Source organism: Mus musculus, chromosome 3, assembly GCF_000001635.26.
Source record: "Mus musculus strain C57BL/6J chromosome 3, GRCm38.p6 C57BL/6J".
Taxonomy (NCBI): Eukaryota; Metazoa; Chordata; class Mammalia; order Rodentia; family Muridae; genus Mus; species Mus musculus.
The window spans coordinates 68330603-68351339 of record NC_000069.6 but is presented as its reverse complement, the minus strand read 5'-3'; the positions used below and the strand labels follow the sequence as shown (position 1 = coordinate 68351339).

Below are 20737 nucleotides of genomic sequence, written 5' to 3'. Positions count from 1 at the left end.
TCAGGCCCTGTTAATCCCCCTCTTTTTAGAGCAGAGGGGGAAACCAAGGGCAAAGCTTCAAATTGCCCCAGACATGCAAGTTGTCAGGTATGCAAGTCAGCAGCCCAAAGTGCAGGGTTACAATGAGGCAAGGGCTGGCCTCACTGAGGGTGTCTCTTTCCTTCCAGACATTTTGAGAGACATTTATAAATCAGGCTATGGGAGTGCTATAGCCAGGTGCTCTTCTTGACCCTTATTTTCTATTGAAAACGAAGAAAGGTGTTCCCATCTTTTTAAGCAAGAGATAAATGGTGACAGGGATTCTGGCTTCTGTGTTTTCTTTTTTAATTGAAGTGATGTCCACCGTTGCCCCGATGTGAGTTTATGGCCACCCTACCACCCCTAAATAGATGCAGATCTTCCTGAAAGGCACCTTGCAGGCTGCTGAAAGGACTCGTAGCTTGGCTAAGGGATACTGAGAATGGAAAGACGGGAGGGTAATGGAGGAGAGATGATGTGATTTATATGACCAATCACAGGGTGGACAGCTTCACCATGCGGCTTCTGGGATGTGCCAATAGGCCTCTCACAGCAGTCCCAGAAAGCTTATTTTAAGCAGGACTTAATGAAATGAGAGCCTTGCTTATCACTCACTACCTTATTCCCCTGAGGCAGCATCTGTCACTAAATCTGGAATGAAGCTGCCAACCAGAAAACCGGAGTGTGTTTCTCATGTCTCAGAACCTCTGTACAGCGCTGGGTTACTGGCACACACACACACACACACACACACATATCCACATCTAGCTTTTATGTGGTCGCTGAGGATTTGAATATGCATAACCCTCTTACTCTATGAGCCCTCTTACTCTCCGTGGCCCTGTAGTTGTTATTTCTAGGAAGTTAATTCTGAACTCACAACTTATTCATGATATGATGAAGCAAAATGCCAAGTCATCTTTAAAAAAAAAACACACACATATCCCTTCAATACTTCTTTCAAATTCTCATAATGTTACCCACAATCTCCCTCCCACCGTTATATTTGTGGTGTAACAGGTCTCCAGATCTCAGCACAACTGACGCCATGATGGAAGTACCATTCAGGCCTTGGAACCCAGCGTTCAGATAGCACCAGCTGTCAAAGCTAGAACAAAGACCTCATCCATCAAAGAGCACAGTTTGGGAAACTTCCTTCATGTATTAACTTTGCTTCTCGACTTTTGTAGTTCTGCTTCTGGCTAACTCTTTCCAAACTGAGGTGCGTCAGGATGTGGTTTTTGTTGTTAAAAGCCCAGTTTGAGAAAGGCCTGGGACTGTACTGGGCTTCGAACACTGAGTGTAGTCACCAGCTGCTAATAAAGACTTTCAATTGGCTTGAACCCATGCCTGAGTGGTCTTCTCTGGTGGATGCCCCACAATCTTGGCTTCTTCTCCCTCTCCTCCACTTATTAATTTAATTTAATTTTTATTCACTTCACATCCCCAGATCCTGCCTCCCTCTCCTCTCATCCCTCCCTCCCTCCCACAAGTCCTCTCTAGCTCTTCTCTTTTCCCCTGGGATGATAGGACCCCCCCACCCCCCAGGTATCACCCAATCCTGCCTCATGAAGTCTCTGCCAGGTTAGGTACATCATCTTCAACTGAGTCCAGACAAGGCAGCCTAGTTAGAGGAATGGAATCCATAGCAGCTTTCAGGACAGGCCCAACTCCAGTTGTTAGGGGACCTGTATGAAGATCAAGCTGCAGTTATATATATATGTACGGGGGCACCTAGATCCAGCCCATGCTCACATCTTGGTTGGCAGTCCATGTTGGCTTTTTTAATGCACGTGAGTCCAGGAGTGGGGACAATGTTGTAGTGGAAACTGTCCTGGCCGTCACACCAGAGACACTCAGCATGAAGGAAAAAAACAAACCAAAGGCCTCTGAGATTCATGTTCTTATCATGCTATAGCCCAACCTATCTGCTATGTCATCTACAGGAAGGTATTGATGTTTTCACCACTGTCTCCATAAACTAATAACTAACACTTCCTGAGCAGCTAGCTCCCCATATGGTGCATGTCTAGGTCCTCATAGGAAGCATCCCCCACCCGACCCTCATATAGCAGATGGGCTCCTCTCTCCTGATAGCGCTCCTGCTTTCCCAGAGGATGGACGGGACTCTACTGATTGGGGTAGAAGAGAAAGTGCTGGAAATCCTGCACACTTCTAGGAGTTTAGAGCCTCAGTCCTGCCTTGTAGTATTCTAGGTCAGCTCTGGGCAAAGCTGCCCTGTGGCCTTGAGGGCTTATCCTCTGTACCTCTTTATTCCCAAGAGGGAGGCTGGGAGCAGAGGAGCAGGATTGATGATGGTGTAATGGGATCCAGACCCCCATCAGAGCCCTGAACTACAGGGCAGCTATGCACGGTACAGAGGGGAGTTTGAGCAGAGCTGTGTACTGATCATCAGGAGGCCTTGCTGTGTAGACAGCTGTGCTTTGGTTTTCTAGTTTGTGTCCATAAGGAATCCTTTTGATATGATTCTATGTATTTTTTTCTAATCTATTTTTAATCACACTTTCTTTTTGGGAATTCAAAGATTGACCCTGAGTAAAATCTGGGAGTCTTCCTAAACTTAGCATCTTCTCATTGTTTACATTCCATCCATGTCTGTGGTGCCCACTCCTTCCTCTTCACCGGGGCATCATTTATGTACACACTGTATAGGCTGGGCACTTTGTGCACACATTGCTGAGAGTAACGAGGCTCACTTGATTCAAGTTAATGGGGTTCACAGCCCAGAGGTGCTGTGCTTTTCTATGTCCTGTAAAGATGTTAGAGAGGCCAGCCCCCTCAATTTAATTTGCCTTTGTAAAAGCACCAGCTCCTGCTCGTAGCCTCTCGTCCTTCCTGGCTAACCTTTGGCCACAGTGAACATCTGCCAATGCAAATCTGACAGAGATACTCTCTTAGTTACATCCCTAAGTAGCTTTCCCCTTTCCTCCTTAAACACACTACATCTAATTTTTATCAGACAGCTCTTTCACTGTACCCTGGGCTTGTTGATTCATCTAGACTAGAGAGCCAAGGAGCTCAAGAACACCTCCATATCCTCTCTCTGCTCCACCGAGTGCCCAGGTTACAGAAGAGCTCTGCTATGCCTGGATTTTACGTGGGTACTGGGGGATCCAGACTCAGACCCTCAAGTTGGCAAGGGGGTCTTAGTTTCCTTTTAAGTTGTGATAAAATTCTATGGCAATAATCATCCTCAGGGGGAAAGGGTTTCTTTTAGCTCATAGCTGTAGGTTATGGTTCATCATGGTGGGGCAGTCAAGGCATCAGGAGCTTGAAGAAGCTGGCCATATTGTATCAGTTGGAGTAGAAAAGCAGGGCCAGTGCTGACCTCACGTTCTTAGTCTCTGCTATTACCCAGTCCAGGATACACCTCCCCAACCCACCTACACTCAACCTGTCTACTAAGTGAATGGTGCTACCCACACTGCACAGGTCTTCCCACCACAATTAGCATAATAAAGATAATCTACCACACACATGTCCAGAAGTTCACCTCCCAAGTGATTCTAGATCGTGCCAAGTTGACAGCTTACACTAACCATCACACAGGGCAAGCACTTACCCTCTCTGCCACCTCCTCAGTTCCCAGGCTCTGTGGTTTAAGTCTAAAATTCTAAAGTCTAAAGTTTAAAGGCCATGCATGGACCCTCTACCTAGAACATTATCTTTTCCTTGGGCTGCCCTAGAACTTTTCCTTTGAGGCTCAGTCAGAGTTACCTCTGATGAAACTTTTCTAACTGCCCATGTGGGGATTGACACTTGGGTCTGTAGGCCCTCATCGCACCCACCATTACAGCAATGGAGCATTTCAGTTCCCATGCCTGTCTTCCTGTCTGCAGCTCTTGACTTCTGTGAGGCCCTGGAGGGTAGTGTTTGCTATTCCTTATTTGTGAGCCAGCACAGTGCCAACAGGTAGCAGCAGCCTTCTATTAAATATCTATGAAATGAATCCAACTTGGTTTTAGGTTTAAATGAACAGTTTCCCAGTGAAACTCACCGGAAATGAAAGCTATTTTAATCTTAAGCTTTCTCCTCACCTTCACTGAAACCCAGTAGTTTAGACTACACAATAGCCTTTGTGAACTTGTTCTTGTCAAAGTCTTGTGAGAATTGTGGAGGGCTGGGCTAGGAGGAGCTGGGGTGAAGGAAATACAATGTAACGTGCTGGCATTTTTATATTGATTCCCTTACCCGATCTTCCCAAAATGCAAGTGGGAAACATAACATCACTGTGATTAGGTTTAAAGAGATAAAGCAGCTTCAAAACAAAATGAGAAAACCCAGATAAGGATATTCAGTCAGAATTCTTAAGGGGCATTCAACTCTGAACAACAATTTGACTGACGTTGGTTATGAAAAGAAAACTTACATAAGAGAAAATGAAACCCCTTGTTGGAAAGGACCCCTGTCATCTGGGCAAAGAACTCATGCGTTAGAGTTGCAGTTGGAGAGAGCTGCTGTCCACATCAAATAGAAGAAGGCTCATGCCTCAGACTCTTAATTACTGAGCAAAGGGAACTTAATTTTTTGTATGTATTCCTCTTTATCTAAAGATGCATAAGAATCTGAGAAAGCTGAACTTCATAGACGCTGGCCCCTCACTGCCTTTATTGAAACCCCAGGTCTAACATATCATACTTATATAAACTTGGGTAAGTTATATAACCTCTCTAAGAGTGTGATTCCTCACCTGTGAAATGATGTTACACAATAATGACATCTTCCCCACAGGGACTTAGAAAAGATTTAGTATAAATACATTTGAAATGGTGAGCAGCTCAGGTTTAGCAGGCATTATTACCATCTAGATACATCATCCTTGTCCCACCATCACTACCACCATCACCACCACCACCATCACCACCATCATTATCTAGAGACCATGGTGATTACAATCTGCAGAGGAACATTGTCCCAGTGGCCTCTGAGCTCTTATTATTTTATAACTTTGTATGAAATCCAGTTATTTTTGTTCAGTACTTTACTTTATAGGACATTACAGTTTGAAAAAATAAGCACAATAATTATATCAAGCACAAAATAAATTAATCAATTTATTGATTATTTAGTTATCCATTTTTTTCTGATGTCTAATTAATAAGTGTTTTCAGTGTGGCTTCATGTCTTTTGTATTTTTGTGATTGTTCTGAATGAATAGTGTAGTTCACCATGAAGTAGGACTTAAAGGTTTTTCTCTAGTTGATAGCATAAAATACAAAAAATCAAAATACATAAATAGAAAGTCCAATTTTTATGTCTTTACCATATGTTGCACTTTTGAGATAGATTCATCCAACAGTATCTTCAATTTTGTCTTAGAGAATCTCAGAAATAAAACATGCAGATGTTGGTCTCAGTTAATAAAGCAAATCCATGGCTTTGTTATTTATCAAAGTGAAGAAGTGTTTTCTTAGCTTCAGCAATGTCATTTATGTTGTTAATTATCGTTGTCTTCATCTTTGTCCAAAAGGAAGTTTTAGTTCTGATCTCTTTATATTCATACTGACTTGAAATCTGGCTTTTAAAAAGTTAGGAAATTCAATAGTCACCTCACTTAATCAAATAAACTAACACGGGGAAAACAACCATGGCACGAGCCTTTTAATAAGATAAGAACTTGGGTCCAGAGAAAAGACTTTCCTGGCTGAGAAAACCATTCATAGGTATCTGATATTTACTATTCCTGGGGACGATGTTTTAATATTTACTGCTTTGACCTCAATATTCTAACTCTGAGGACATTTTTAGTATAATCATTGCAGCTAGGGTCACACCAACATAAAGTAATTAGGTTCATGAAAACACTTTCTGGATTAAGACCTTTAGGCCAACTCTACTTCCCAATTAATCTTCAATAGACTGTGCTTAATGATTTGTAAGTTCTTTCCATTTTCTTTTTATATTACTCAAATTATTTCCACCAAGATCAATTCTTTTCACTAAATCTTATGTCAGTATTCATTTTTGTCACTGATAAGTTACTTTAAAAATTATTATAGCTTTGGACACAGTTTTTCTCTTATACTCATTATTTATGCAAAGTGAAGTTTCCTTGGAATAGTATATTTTTTCACTAATTTTAAGATAGTAAATTTTAGCAGTATATTTTTAGTACTGATAGAGCTTTCAATCTAATAGTATGTTAATCATTTCTATCAAGAGTATTCTTGAGGAATTTTTAAAGTTTTACAATGTTCAGATCAGAGCCGTTCTGTCTGTTCCTTCAAACATCACTTGTGAATGAGAGAGAAACTTACGATTCTTTCTTTTCGGGAATATCAACCATACTCCAGGGCAAGCCCGGTGCCCAGGAGTAGTTGGCCAATATAAATTGGACTTCATGGGGTTTGTGAGATTTTTGTTTTGTTATTTTTGGCCTATTACTTATTTGTTTTAATATTCACTTTTTGAGAGGGGGAATGAAGTTGAATGAGCAGGGAGATAGAGAAGGTCTGGGAGGAGTTGGGGGAAGGGACATCATACTATCAAAATAAATTGTATGAAACACTTAAATATAACATGAAAGATTTTTTTCTAGCTTTTAAAAATATATACAAGACATCATTATTATTTTCCACAGTCATTCTATTGTACAACATAGTATAAGATTGCATCACTTACTATGTAACTTAGTATACAGTGACTAACTTTTATTGAATTCATAATGATTTTTTTTTGTTTGTTTACAGCAGAGGGTCTTTACCTCATAGTAAACAAAAAGTAGTGAGGGAGAGACCAAAAGGAGCCTGTGACTAGATACAGCAGAAGGACACATGTCCAATGAACTACTTTCACCAAATTGCTCCATTTCCTATCATTTCCAGGACCTCTGGAACAGCACCACCCCCGGGGGACTGACCACTTCACCAGGAGGTTTTTGCGGACAATTCCTATTCAAGCCATAATGGTAGAGTTTCAAAACACAAGCACACCTGCTGTGATGGGCAAGGCTGATTTCTGAGTTCTCCTTCTGATTGCTACCTATGATCTTTGCTAAACAACACCAAGAATGTTACAACTCCATATTGCAATGCTATTTAGAACATGAATTTCAGTTAATCCACCCTCCGTGTGAGCAAAGAGGGTAATGGCTTTTTCAATGCCATTCTATACTAGAGCATGGGTCCAGGCAAAAGATGAAACACTACGCTAATGACAGCTGCGGGAGAGATAAACCATCTTCCAGCTTCAGAAATTGTCTGCCAATAGATTTGGTTTCAAGCTTCACATGATGAGTGTTTGATGTGGAAAGGAAACAGGGCACCCTAGTGGAGACAGATGAAAGGGGGAGGCCACAGGGGACTCCCTCTGCAAGAGGCTTGGAACTATATCTGGTGTTTCAAGTGTGAAAACAAACTGGGTAGATGTCTTAAGAACAAGGAAAAATAATACTGAATCCAACTCCGAAAAAACAAAAACAAGAACAGGTCAGTTGCGGCCCATCACCCTCTACAAGAGCTTGGATTCCTGCCTGGTTGATGAACAAGAGAGAAGGTGGTTCCATTGCTTCCTGAGGCTCTCTGTTGGTATTGTCCTCTCAGTGTGTCCCCCATAATGCATTTGATATCTGCCGCACTTTGCCACTGCACTGCCACCTCAGGATGAACCTCTACACTCCATTACTTGTTTCTCTTGCCTAGGGAGAAGGCTGGGCCTGGCGGAAGAGCACTGGGCTTGGGGAAAGAGAAGCTGAGACTGAATTTAACTTTGCCACGTACTAGCTGTGAGATCCTGAGCATGCCTAGCCCATTTAAGGCTGGGATTTCTCATATAATAAATGAAAATAGTATCACTAAGAGCTACGGGGGCGGGGGGGGGGCGGGTAGTTACATGAGGCGCTTTTTGGGATTGCCCAGTGTATAGCTGATGAAGACAGACCTCTCATGGTCTAGATCAGTGGTTCTCAACCTGTGGGTCATGAATCCTTTGTGGGTTGAAGGTCTCTTTCACAGGGGTTGCTCACTGTTTTCCAGACCTACAACCTGCTTGCTTACTGGACAACCTTTGCAAGCCTGAGTTCCCGCAGGCCCTACCTATGTTCTGGACGACTCCTACTCACCATTGGAGCATCAAGAGCTCTTTCTCTCTGGAACCTTTCTGATGTCTCTACTCCACTGGAAAATTTACAAGCGTCATACTTCTGCTGGGCATTGTGTATTCCTTGATTATAGATTTTTTTAGTTGAGGAAATATATCTTCTCAGTAAGATGGAAATTTTATAAAGGTAGAGATTTGACTTTTATTTTGAATCCCTAGAATGTACTGTTTTCCAGGGTTATACTTAACCTAGATACGGTAAATGACTATGGCTTAAGAAAAAGTAGGCTAATCAAGCCAGTTGATTCTACACTAAGGCCAACAAAAGGTAAACGGACTGGGTATTGGGCTTGCCCATCATTATGGGTAAATTAAAGGTAGAAAGGAAAGAAATTGGGGGATTGGTGGTCTTATTTAGAACACCAGCAATCTTCTCTTTGCTAGAGAAAGCATTTAAGCTGTCTATTTTAGGGTGAAGATGCTAAGGCACAGAAAGGTAAGGACTTTGTCCATTCATTAATGCCAGAGACAGACTCTTACTGACCTCTCTTCTACAGAACTATTTCCCTTGAATCTCATTGCTTTGAAAAGATCCTCAAATGATTTCAAATATTGGGATATCCAAAGACTGACACTGAGGCAGGATGGATTTATTCAGGAGCACTGGAAATCCTGAGAAAGTTATCAAGGCTCTAAAACTTGGCCCCAGTCTGCTGCTGCTGCTGAGAAGAGAAGGTGAACAGAATGAGTGGAGTCTTGTGACTGGCAAGATGGCACATGTTTGGTCCAAATGCTGTAGTAATTTCATGGTCTACTGTCATGGGAACTATGTGTTCCTTCATCTGTTTATTCCTGATCATTTCTACTTATGTCTTTGGGGTTCATTTTTGACAAACATACATGTTAAGTGTTTGATTTATAAATTCTAGTATCAGTGTTGGAGACAGTATGGGAATCTACACCTATGAATTTAGGCTTTGATTCTCTAGATGTAGCAAGTTGGATCATTGCCTACTACCATGTCCATCTCCCGGACTTCTGGACGACCTCCCTTGCTTCCAGTGCTTAGTCAGACCAATCATTCCGCAGTGCTGAGCTTTAAAGGGCATTGGCTTTTGCCTTCACCTAACATTTTGAGTCATTTCAGTGGCTTCTTCAGGATCCTTGTGGCCTGAGGGCTCATCTCCTCTCATTAACTTTATGTGTCTCAGTGCTCACTCCCCAGGACTCTAAGTCATGTGCGGGCCTCTGCTTCTACAACTGCTACCTAACCCTGCTTCACACTAAGCTAAGCCACAAATGGAACTCAGTTTCCCAACCCCACTGCCTTCTGCATGAGACACTTATGTGTATGTATCATTTTGTTAAACTTTATGTGTCTAGAGGAGCTATCCTAGTATGGACTATACCCACACTTGACGTCAGATATCAGTCAGATCTTTCCACCTCAGGTAGCTCCTATTCTCTCTGCAGCTCCAACTTATACCAAGTTTCTCATCTTCTCTTTAATTCCATGTCTGGCTCTCTTTCTTCCTCCTTCTGATTATTGACACCTTGTGGATGCCCAGCTTGTTTAATATTTCTTATACAGAGAAGGTCTGCAATCATTCTCTGTGGCCCTAGGTCTCCCTTTAAGTCGCTCCTGTGTTCCTCAGATCAAGGTGGCAAAACAGCTTCCTGCGGAGGTCGCTGGCTCAGGTTGTCACCTCAGCATGTGTGTGGGCTCCTCTACTCTGCTCACATCTTTCCAAGTAGTTTTGCATTAAAGTCTCTTAAACTATCTTACTTGGAATCTACTTCCTTTTAAGGTAGCTGGACATTTTGAATTAATGTTAGTGGTGGCTCAGGTATTAGCTTCCAAACCCTGACAATGGTCCTGTTTGTAGACAAACAAGGCAAAGCTTTCACTGGTCTGGTATGAATTTTAAAAAGGTCAAAGGAGCATTCTGAACAGGTTTAACTTGGAGTGATGTATTTTGTTATTATATGTTTCTTAGCTCATTATGAAGAAGGAAAAAGTATTCTTGCATCATGAGTGTGCTTTTTTAAAAAAAATGTCTTTACTTGGAAAAGAAGAATGTTATGAATTGGTGTTCTGAAGTCTTTTGCAGGTGAAAAAACAACTCTGAACCCAGAGAGTTGAGGATTCATAGACCTCTGGGACAAAGTGTTTGTGTATTAGTTATTCCAGAAAGACACAGAGATGGCTAGGACTTACCTCTGATTGACCTGCCAGCTTAGCATAGGAATGAGGGAAAACACTGTTCTTGGTTTTTCTCCTGGAGATAGTCATGAATGCTTCATGGGTGCAGATGGTCTGTCGCAGCCATTTGTAGCTACCGACTTAACCTCAGTTAAGTTCTTTGCATGCTGAGAGTTTCAGTCAAGAGTCCTAACGAGAGTCTGTACTTGAAGATAAAGCATGCTAGGCAGCTTAACTAGCCATGAAATAGCACCATGCTTTCTCTTCAAGTGGAGACTGTTTTTGAGACCTGTTATTGCCAAATCCCCAAATCCTTCCAAAACTCACTTTCTTCAATTAGAGGGTTACAAATGTGGTCAGAAAGCTCTCCAAAAGTCTGTCATCATGTTAGCCCTAAGAGAAAGCTACAAATTAATTACTGGGATTTATACCTATATATATATACACATACATACATACATACATACATACATACATACACACTCATACGCGCACACACACACACACACACACGTGTGTGTATATGTGTGTGTATGATGGTGCACATATGTCAAAGGACAACTTTCAGAATTAGTTCTCGCCATTTACCATGTGGGTTCTGGGGATTGACCTCAGGTTAACAGGTTTGGTAGTGGGCACCTTTACCCACTGAGCCATTTCACTGACCTATTAATTTATTTTGCCAGCATTTTAATGTCTGTCTGTGTATTGCTGTGACATTTAATCTGGCAGAATAGGAACATACCTGATTTCAAAGGGAGCCCTGAACCTACTATTTGCAGCCTTGTGATTCTTCACCCCTTAAACCTCATCTTTGATTACAGAACCAAGAGTTTCAGCTTCATGGAAAATCTGATTCTACTCACCGGGAAAGTCATCACTAATGCACTGGAGCATCGTGGGGTGGCCCCAATGGGCACAAGTTTTCTTCACCCTTGATTATCTTTTTCTTGTAGAAGAGATTCCTTTTCAGTTTTGCTAGATCCAGGACACTGTACCTTACAGTTTGCCTAGATCCTGTTCCACATATTTATAAATCATGCCTTACAAAATCTTCCTCATGACTAGCTTTAGTCTGTGAGGTATTCCTATTGAAGACCACAGCAGGAACCATTGCACGGGAATGTGTATGATATACCATGAAATGGTTTTAAGATTGAAAATGGATTTTTTTTTCTTTCTCCAGATCCTTACTTTGGGATTTCATCCTTTTCAACTTTGTCTGTCTTTGTGGATGCTGTCCTTTCTCTGGTCTGAAGTTCAAGAGTTACATCAAGTTGTTCAGTCCTGTTGAAGTTGGAAAACCTTAGAGAAGGCTCCAAAGTCACTTCCTGGGCTGCCATCTGCTCCGTCTACAGCTCTCTCAGTGACCAGAGAGCCAGTTCCCTGACTTTACAGCTGTGGCCACCCCTCCCTTCATTTTGAAGACAGTGGGTACACCAGGAGGTCAGCGGGCATGAGGACCACTGTGTGTCTGCCAGCAGCCACACACTGGGTCATCAGGAAAGGACCTGCCCTCTCTGAACTGACATTTCCAGATGCTCATGGAGGCATGCTGCTTTCTCCACTAGCAGATCTCACTGCAGCCAGTGACTAATTGAATCTCATTTGCCTTGTCACTGATGGGGTCGCTGTAGTATTTTCTCTGGAATTTATGACAGATGCTGGCCAAAGAGCCCTTTAGATATCAGAATTTGGGGACTTTTAAGAGAATGAGGCTCTTGGCACATTTTAAGAGAATTGGGCTATGGGTGGACACTGTGTTGGAAACCCAGCATCCTCTCCATTTTCATCTGTATAGATCTAACTACACAACAGCCAATTAAGCAAACAGCCAGGCTTCATGGTTTATCAGGCAGTGTTTCCATCAGTGAAGGACTTAGCGGACTGAACAATTTGTGTATTTGGGGTAAACATATTTCAGAAATGAATGCACTCAGCCATCTGAGTTTATATTCAGACATGAAATTATGGTTAAATATAGAAACAATTGACTCCCCTCTATGCTGAAGACATTGGCAATGAGTTTTCCAGAGATCAGCTCCATAGATTTTCGAGCTTCGGTGGCTGCTGGGATTTGTGCTTTATGGAGTCCTGTCTTGGATGACTGATGGCTGGTTTATTGGAAGTCAGGCTCTCAGAACCATTATATGTGCGCATATAAAAGTCACTTTGGCTATAAGTTCAAATGTTGTATGCTACGTGGAATGGACAGAGTCCAGTGTTTTCGTTACTAACTTCCTTCAATTAACTTTGCTTTATCTTAGCAGGGGAACGTGTCTGATTGTCACCCAGTGTCAGAAGGCAATTAACCCACTGACACAACACAAGGAAAAACATGTTCAGAGACAAAGCAAACATGCTCAGGAAAAATTACTTGGTATTTTTTTATTAATTAATTTCCCAGCCATCAAAGACCGCCTTCAGCTTTCTTTTGCGTGAGCACATTCCTTTTACTACAAGTTCCCATTTTATCAGCCCTCTAAACACAGGGAGCGGTTATGTCCACGGGATCCCAAAAGGATGGGGCAGCTGCATGCCAGGGCTTCAGCTTTCTGATATTATTCCAGGTCCTTCTCACATTGGGGACAGCCAGAGTAAGTAGAGGGCAATACCTGGAGTGGCTCCATAGTGACTTATTGAATAATCTGGGAGCTTCCCATGTTGTGATTATGCAGGTGGGTGAGGGCCTGGGCAGTGGGAGAGATAGCATAGTGTTATTTGAGATAATTCAAACCAGTCTTTCTGAACTTGGAATGTGAAGAGCAGCTCTCTGGCTTCTGTTCTACCCTGTGTTAAAAACATCTGGAAAGGAAGCAGGATTCACAGGGGCTGGGGAGATGGTCCAGGTGCTAAGGTGCTTACTGTGTAAGTGCATGTGAATATGAGGACCTGGCTTTGAATCTTTTGCACCTATGTAAAATCTACACTTGCTGACACATGCCTGAGATCCCAGTGAAATTCGCAGGGTGACAGGTGGATCCTAGGATCTCTCCAGCTAGCCAACATAGCTCAACAGTGAGCTTTCAGTTCCATGACAGACCTTGTTTCAAAATATGTGGTGGAAAACAACTGTAGAAGACAGTTAACAGCAGTTTATGGTGTATACACACACACACACACACACACACACACACACACACACACACACATGCAAATTTAAAAAACAAGTGTTGCACAGAAGTGCCATCTACACAAACTTTCCAGTACAACTTCCTTTTTGCTATGCAGGCACAGTCCCTCTGAACTCCTCCTTCATCGTCCTGTGTCTTTCTTCATGTAGACAGAGAAGAGGGGTAAAAGTGAAGATCTTTCTGTCTAGGACAGTCCTTCATTATTTTTGCATTACACTGGGTTACCTGATAGATTAAGGAAGGCCTGGTCGGAATTTCTCATCACCCCACAAGCTCTAACCAGGAGGAGCACCACAGAGAAGCCTCCAAAGGCCCAGGTTCATATGCCTGGTTAAAGATAGAGCTTGTTTCTTTACAGTTTTCCCTTTTGCCCACAGTCTGAGATATTCTGGACTGCAGCAGTGAACTCCTAGAAAATGTGTGTGGTGCTTTGAATATATTCAACCAAGGGAGTGGCACTATGAAGTGGTGTGGCCTTGTTGGAGGACGTGTTCCACCACAGGGTTGGCTTTGAGACCCCCCACCTAGCTGCCTAGAAACCAGTCTTAATCTGTTTGCCTACAGAACAAGATGTAGAACTCTCAGTTCCTCCTGAACCATGCCTGCCTGGATGCTGCCGTGCTTCCCAACATGATGATGATGGACTGAATCTAAGAACCAATAAGCCAGGCCCAATTTAATGTTGCCCCTTATAAGAATTGACTTGGTCATGGTGTCTCTTCACGGCAATAGAAACCTTAATATGGCGGGTCTATATTAGATTAGTCACCAGACTAGACAGGAGGGAAGGATCCTGTAAGAACAGCCTGCTTGCCCTCAACCATCTATTCTTGTTAAGGTTGTTCTGATATGTCTTCTTTTGTCTCCACAGAGTGATCACAGGGCTCTCCATGACTTTACCAGGCACGCTCCCTGAAATCCCAGCTTTTCTGCCTTCTCCAGTCTTAGTATTCACATCCACCTTTACTGAACATTCCAGTGTATGTCAGGATCTCTTCTAAATACTCTCAAATGCTCTCTTCTGTAGTCTCCCCTCCCCCAGCCTGAAACCTGCTTGCTCAGGGGTGGAGCTTCCTGCTCATTCGTTCTGCCACACCCACTGCTGGAACCTGCGGAGCCACACACGTGCACCTTTCTACTGGACCAGAGATTATTCGGCGGGAATCGGGTCTCCTCCCCCTTCCTTCATAACTAGTGTCGCAACAATAAAATTTGAGCCTTGATCAGAGTAACTGTCTTGGCTACATTCCTTTCTCTCGCCACCTAGCCCCTCTTCTCTTCCAGGTTTCCAAAATGCCTTTCCAGGCTAGAACCCAGGTTGTGGTCTGCTGGCCGGACACAACACTCTTCTTTAGCCATCACAACATTCTTTCCAAGAAATTGCTAATTTTCTCATTCTACAGATGAAGATGCTGGGATGATACAATGTGAAGATATTGAGTGAGGGCACACAGCTAAAAGGTCCTGCCTCTCTTCCACCCCATGGCAAGACTTTGAGCTGAATAGATGCTCATTAACTGCTTACTTCATCTATTTTTCCTTTTCTGAGGATACACAAGTCGTCTACTCTGGATGAGGAGAGGGTCTGGTGGAGACCACCATTTGATTAAGCACACCATACAGCATATCCCTGAGCACTCAGAAGTCCATCATTGTGCGTTGAGCATCACATGGACACAGCGGACTCATGTTATGAGAAAGGCTGGGACAAAATATTGTGTAAACAGACCACAGGGAACCACACAAATGCCTATGGGCACAAAGGAAGCTTTTTGCAGAGAAAACAAAAGTTACTGGATTTGATCTAAAGGAGGCAGACATGCTCCAGGTACAGAGGGCAGAAGGCTTGCACAGAGGAACAGTGTATGCAAAGGTGTGGGTGGGAGGAGGGGGCCTGGATGTTCCCAGAGAAAAGCTATCCTATGTTGCTATCAGATAGGAGATACAAAGAGTCTCATAACTGGGTAGCTGCCTTTGTATCTCTGAGTTTGTGGAAGTGTCTGGTTAGTATCTCCATGGATAGGGTCAGGGCTTGAGACTAGAGAGAGTAGGAAAAGATTGTGGTGGCTGCGTTGGGAGATGATACTTTTCCATAAAGGTAAAGCAGAGAAAGAAAGGGACTCTGCAACAGAACTCATTGGAAGCCACAGGTATGAAAACAAAAGTAGAAAGTGCTATGGTTTCGCTGTGGAATTTCCCTCATAGGTTCATATGTTTGAATAATTAGTTGCCAGCTGGTGGTGCTATCTAGGGAGATGATGAAGTCATCATGGGTGGGGCTTAGAGGGAGGAGTTGTGGGGCATGCTTTTGAGCATTGAAACTTGGCTGCTTATGTTTATGTGGTCTCTGTAGTGATGTGACCTGTGACCCACAAAGGACAAGGACCGAGCTTCTCCTGCTGCCCTGCCTTCGCTGCCATTGTGGACCATGTCCTCTGAGACATTGACTCAAAAATTTACCTCTCCTGCCTGTAAGGTACTTTATTACTGTTATGAGAAAAATAGCTAAGGCATGTAAGGTGATCTCATTTCAGCTCTGTTGAATGTATATAGCATGAAAGCCCCACACCAGGGGACACAGAAGCAGTAGCTATACCCGTATCCATCTCCCTTTGCTCATGTATGAGAGATTTGGTCCATTTCCATGCAGACTGAGTTCTGGGCTATGAATAGTCCTCATGCAAATTTTGTTGGCAAATACTAGGTCAGGATATAGGAACCAACAGAAACCTTCTAATTCCATGGAAGCTCTTAGTAAGGCACCAAAATGTATGAACTCAAAAAGAAAAGCCACAGGAAGAGGGAGATGGGTGAGGTGAAAGGAATATTGGTAAAACAAGCCAGCAGGGCAAGGGAGGTTCATATGGGCAATAGGAAAGTTGTTATAGATGTGTTTAAACCAAGCCTCAGTCATACTTGGGAAGCTTCCTCAGGATGAAGGAGATAAAAAACTGACTGGTGAGGAAGTGAGAATGGTAGAAGACAGTGGGTAGAATTTCCTCCTGCACATCATGTTTCTTAAGAGTAAACCCATAGCAGTGAGAAATCAAGGAACAAATAGAAGTCAGTACCACAAGATTTTCCTTAGCTGAATGCTCTTAGTTTTACAAATAGATGGGGCTTTCTGGGGGAGACTTTAAACACACACATAGAAAGAGAGATGGCCCAAGGGCAAGAGGGCTCTTGCTATAGATGAATGAGAGGGACCCAGTGGGTTAACTCATCTCTTGCGCTGGGATCATGGGATAGGTGGGGTAGGCTACACAATGACTTCTCAGTGTAACAAGGCTGTGCCAGTGTCCAAGACATGTCAGGATCTGTGAATATTGGTCTCAACTTGTTCTTAGCCTTGGGACCTTGTTATATATTTGTTCCTCTGTGCCTCCCTTGGTTCCCTCTTGGCTTAATAGAACATAGGTCCTCCCTTCCAAGATTGCTAGAAAGTAGCAAGTAAAAATACAAGATTATTTAATCTTGGATTTTCCATAAACAAATTAGGACACATACTAAAGAAGTATTTGTTTAACTAAAACTCCAGCTTAAAATTCCATTTAAAAAAATTCTGGAAATGGTCTTCTTTCACCCAGTGAATTCTCTTAGTTCCAAGACTTTGAGTTCATATTTGAATGTTTCTGCCCCTGTTGCTGATATCTTGCACAGCACAGAATTAGGCAGAACATTGAAAAGAAGCAAACTCTTCAGCAGTCTTTAGACCTGAGTCCCTCTGACTGAAGTCCTTGGCAGGTCCACAAATTAGTTCTAATTTTACTATACAGTTTTGTCACACCTTAGAATGTAGAAGGGTTAACACACATGCATAAAGTTTATCTAAAAAAAAAACCTGACATGTAATTAAAAGTGTGTGTGCATGTGTGTCTCACACAGAGTTGGCCAGAGTAATGTTGTCTAAGTGTTATCAGAAATTATCTCTTGTTAATATTTAATGCAATTATTTCTGATAAATATTTTTTCTGGACTTTTTAAGTGTTAACATGAGACTGTAACATCTGATTGTAAATAATGGGCCTTTCAGTTTTATTTTTTAACAGCCCCATGATATATTCGATTATATATAATTGAATGTATGGTATAACTATAGCTGATGACTTTTAAAAGGTAACATTTTTCATAATGATATTAATGGCGTTATAAAAGGTTTCTGTTTCCAAAGATGTAACTGGGGTCCACATATCCTTTGACAGACTTTAGCATCCCAAAGCTGACATCAGAGACACTCTCCTTTAGCCACTGCTTTCGTAAGTTGCTCATTCCATGGTGAGGTGGCAGGCTCCCTCCATTGGCAAGGATTTCATCTTGAGCAGCTGCCTCAGTCTGTTCAGTCAGTGGGTCACTAATTCCCCTGTAGTTAAAGGCAAAATAGAAGCAGATGCATGCGCCTGCATCATACATCTGCATCACCCTGAATGTAGAGTGAGGTGCAAACTCAGCTTCGCTTTCTTCGGATTCCCTTCTTATCCTCTCTTTTACATTTCTAAACAGATCTATAACCCTGCCCCAAGGAGCCGAAGTCTCAAAAGATTCTCCTATTATATATTATTCAAAACCCAAATCACGCATGTATGCAGTGACATAAGTCAGCAAGTAAGCCCTCTGTCCCTTAACTTCTCCAGCTGCCAGACCACCAAACTTTGCTGTGATGTCATCTGCTTGTTTTTTTGTGCTGAAGAACCTTCTCACCGTCTCCCTCGAACAGTGATGTGGCTATGCTCATGTGGCAACTCACACAGAGTTGTCCAGAACAATGTTCTCTGTGTGTCCACAGCGATTAACTCTTGTCAATATTGAATGCAATTATTGTGATAAATATTTTTCTGGACTTTAAAAGTGTTAACACGAGACTGTAACATTTGATCATAAACAGTGGGCCTTTCTTCTTCTTTTTTTTTTCAAGTACTCGTGTGTTTTAGGATGACACATCTTTGAAAGTCTTAGCAGTTTGGCCATATAACTGAAGGAGCTAAAACAGGAGCTCCTGGTAATTACACATTGCTTCCCTCTTTCACCAGTGAAAAGTAATTTATGTTTTGGGGACCAGAAATTAGTATTTTTGGAAAGTCTCCCAAGCTGTATCTGCCCTTGGACTGTCCTTCAGAAGGTAGGGACGTAGAGACAAACAGCTTAGATTCCTTCCATGTGAAGAAAGCCCTCCTCTCTGTCGACAGGGGTGTGACAGCCCTAATGAGGATGAATAGCCACCTGTCCAGTGCTGCCTGCTGCCAAGTAAATTTCCTAAATGCTGCTGGAACCTTCCTTTGAGCTATTCTGCTTATTTGGACCAGAGGTCTTACTGAATGTGAGAGAGGGAGACAGAGATATATAGAGAGAGACACACAGAGAGAGACAGAGACACAGAGACTCAGACAGAGACAGAGAGACAGAGATATAGAGGGAGAGACTATGTGTGCTCTTTTTTTAATTCTCTTTTTTATTAGATATTTTCTTCATTTACATTTCAAACGCTATCTTAGAAGTCCCCTATACCCTCCCCCCCTGTTCTTCTACCCACGCACTCCCACTTCTTGGTCCTGGCATTCCCCTGTACTGAGGCATATAAAGTTTGCAAGACCAAGGGGCCTTTCTTCCCAATGATGGCTGACTAGGCCATCTTCTGCTATATATGCAGCTAGAGACATGAGCTCTGGGGGTACTGGTTAGTTCATATTGTTGTTCCACCTATAGGGTTGCAGACCCCTTCAGATCCTTGGGTACTTTCTCTAGCTCCTCCATTGGGGGCCCTGTGTGTGTTCTTGTGTGTGCACACATGTGCATGTGGATGGGTGTGCATGCATGCAGAGGACAGAATAGCATTAGGTGTCTTCCTCAGTCAACCCCAATCTCTCTTTTTTTTTTTTTTTTTTTTTTTAATCAGGGGTTCTTCCTGAAATCAGAACTCACAGATTTGGCTACACTGGCTGGCCAGCTCCAGGAATTCTCCTATCTCCATCTCCCTAGTGCTTGGAGTATAGATGAACACTGCCATATTTAGCTTTTTATATGGGTGCCGGGAATCCAAACTTGGGTTCCCAGGCTTCTACTGCAAGCACTTTACTAATAACTGTCTCCCCAGGCCCTGGAGTCTTTTATAACATATTTGGAGTTTGAAATGGGAGTGCCCCAAGCTTTGCCATAGAATTTCTGAGGGGAGCTGTGGACTGTCCTTAGGCCCAGCATGAACATGGGAACTTTCTGGTTCCAGCTAACCCAGGAGCTAGGCAGGAGGTGAGCTAACATGCTGTTATCATCCTGGGGTAGGAAAGGCTACACTTCAGAGCACTCAAAGTGATGCTGTCCATCTGTAAGGATGTATGTCTTGGTATTAACATATGCTTTCTCACCAGTGCATTTGCTAGACTGAGAGAGGAACAGAGTGAAGGGTACTGCTGAGATAGTCAAGCAGCCAGTAATGCAATCTGCATTCACTTAGCACTTTCTATTCATGGCATAGATTTCTAAATTAACTTTTATCTTTGAGTCCTGATTACTTATGGAAATTAGTGTCCAGTCAGTGAGGCTAAAGTGATTCATTCTTCCTGCCTTCCACTTAGGGGAAAGGACACTGCTCCACAACCCTTAGCTTCCTCCCACCTAGTTGTTGCTTCTTATCTTTCTGGGGGAAAGAAAAGATGGTTAGGGGAAAAGACATTCCTGTGACCCAAAGTACCCAGAGACAAATATCCTTATCACTTCATTGTCTTTATCTGATCTTCAACATAGTTTTTCATTTACAAAATCCCAGGTTTATCTGACAGATTTAATTGAGAAAAAAAAATCCAAAGCTTTTAATTTGTTTCTGGAGTTTCAAAGAATTGTTCAGTGATCTTAGTACAAAACATTACAATCAGCATACAACTCATATCTCCATCTATCTATCCATCCATCCATCCATCCATCCATCCATCCATCCATCCAATAATTTTATACTGAACAAGAAGTATGTAAAATGATGAATAAAAAATGGTACTCTCTTAAAACTTTCCATCAATCTAGCGGGGACGATATAACCCCCGCCTCAAGTTACGTATTTTAAATGTTTACCCAAGGGTAATTAAGTAGGAATTATTGATAGTGTGTAAGGAGATGGCTCAGCAGGTCAGAGAGATTGTTGTGCAAACAGAAGGACCTGAGTTTGAATCTCCAGCATCCACGTAAAAGAGTGGCATGACTCCATGTAACTAAACCCAAGTGCTGGTGAGAGGAGGCAGGATGACAATTTGGGCTTGCTGGGTGCCAGCCTGGGGTTGGAATGGGCAGTGAGCTCCAGATTCACTGAAAAGACCCTGTGTCCTAGTTTGGTTTCCGCTTT

General features: G+C 42.6%; 2 protein-coding genes and 1 pseudogene across 3 annotated transcripts in view; all 3 read right to left on the bottom strand.

The window, feature by feature from the left end:
• Positions 1 to 20737, bottom strand: part of Iqschfp (Iqcj and Schip1 fusion protein) — a 734263-nt gene that overhangs the window by 275143 nt on the left and 438383 nt on the right. The gene's annotated exons all lie outside the window — the stretch shown is intronic.
• Positions 1 to 20737, bottom strand: part of Schip1 (schwannomin interacting protein 1) — a 561681-nt gene that overhangs the window by 275143 nt on the left and 265801 nt on the right. The window lies entirely within an intron of this gene.
• On the bottom strand, positions 17459 to 18148 carry Gm10292 (predicted gene 10292; annotated as a pseudogene).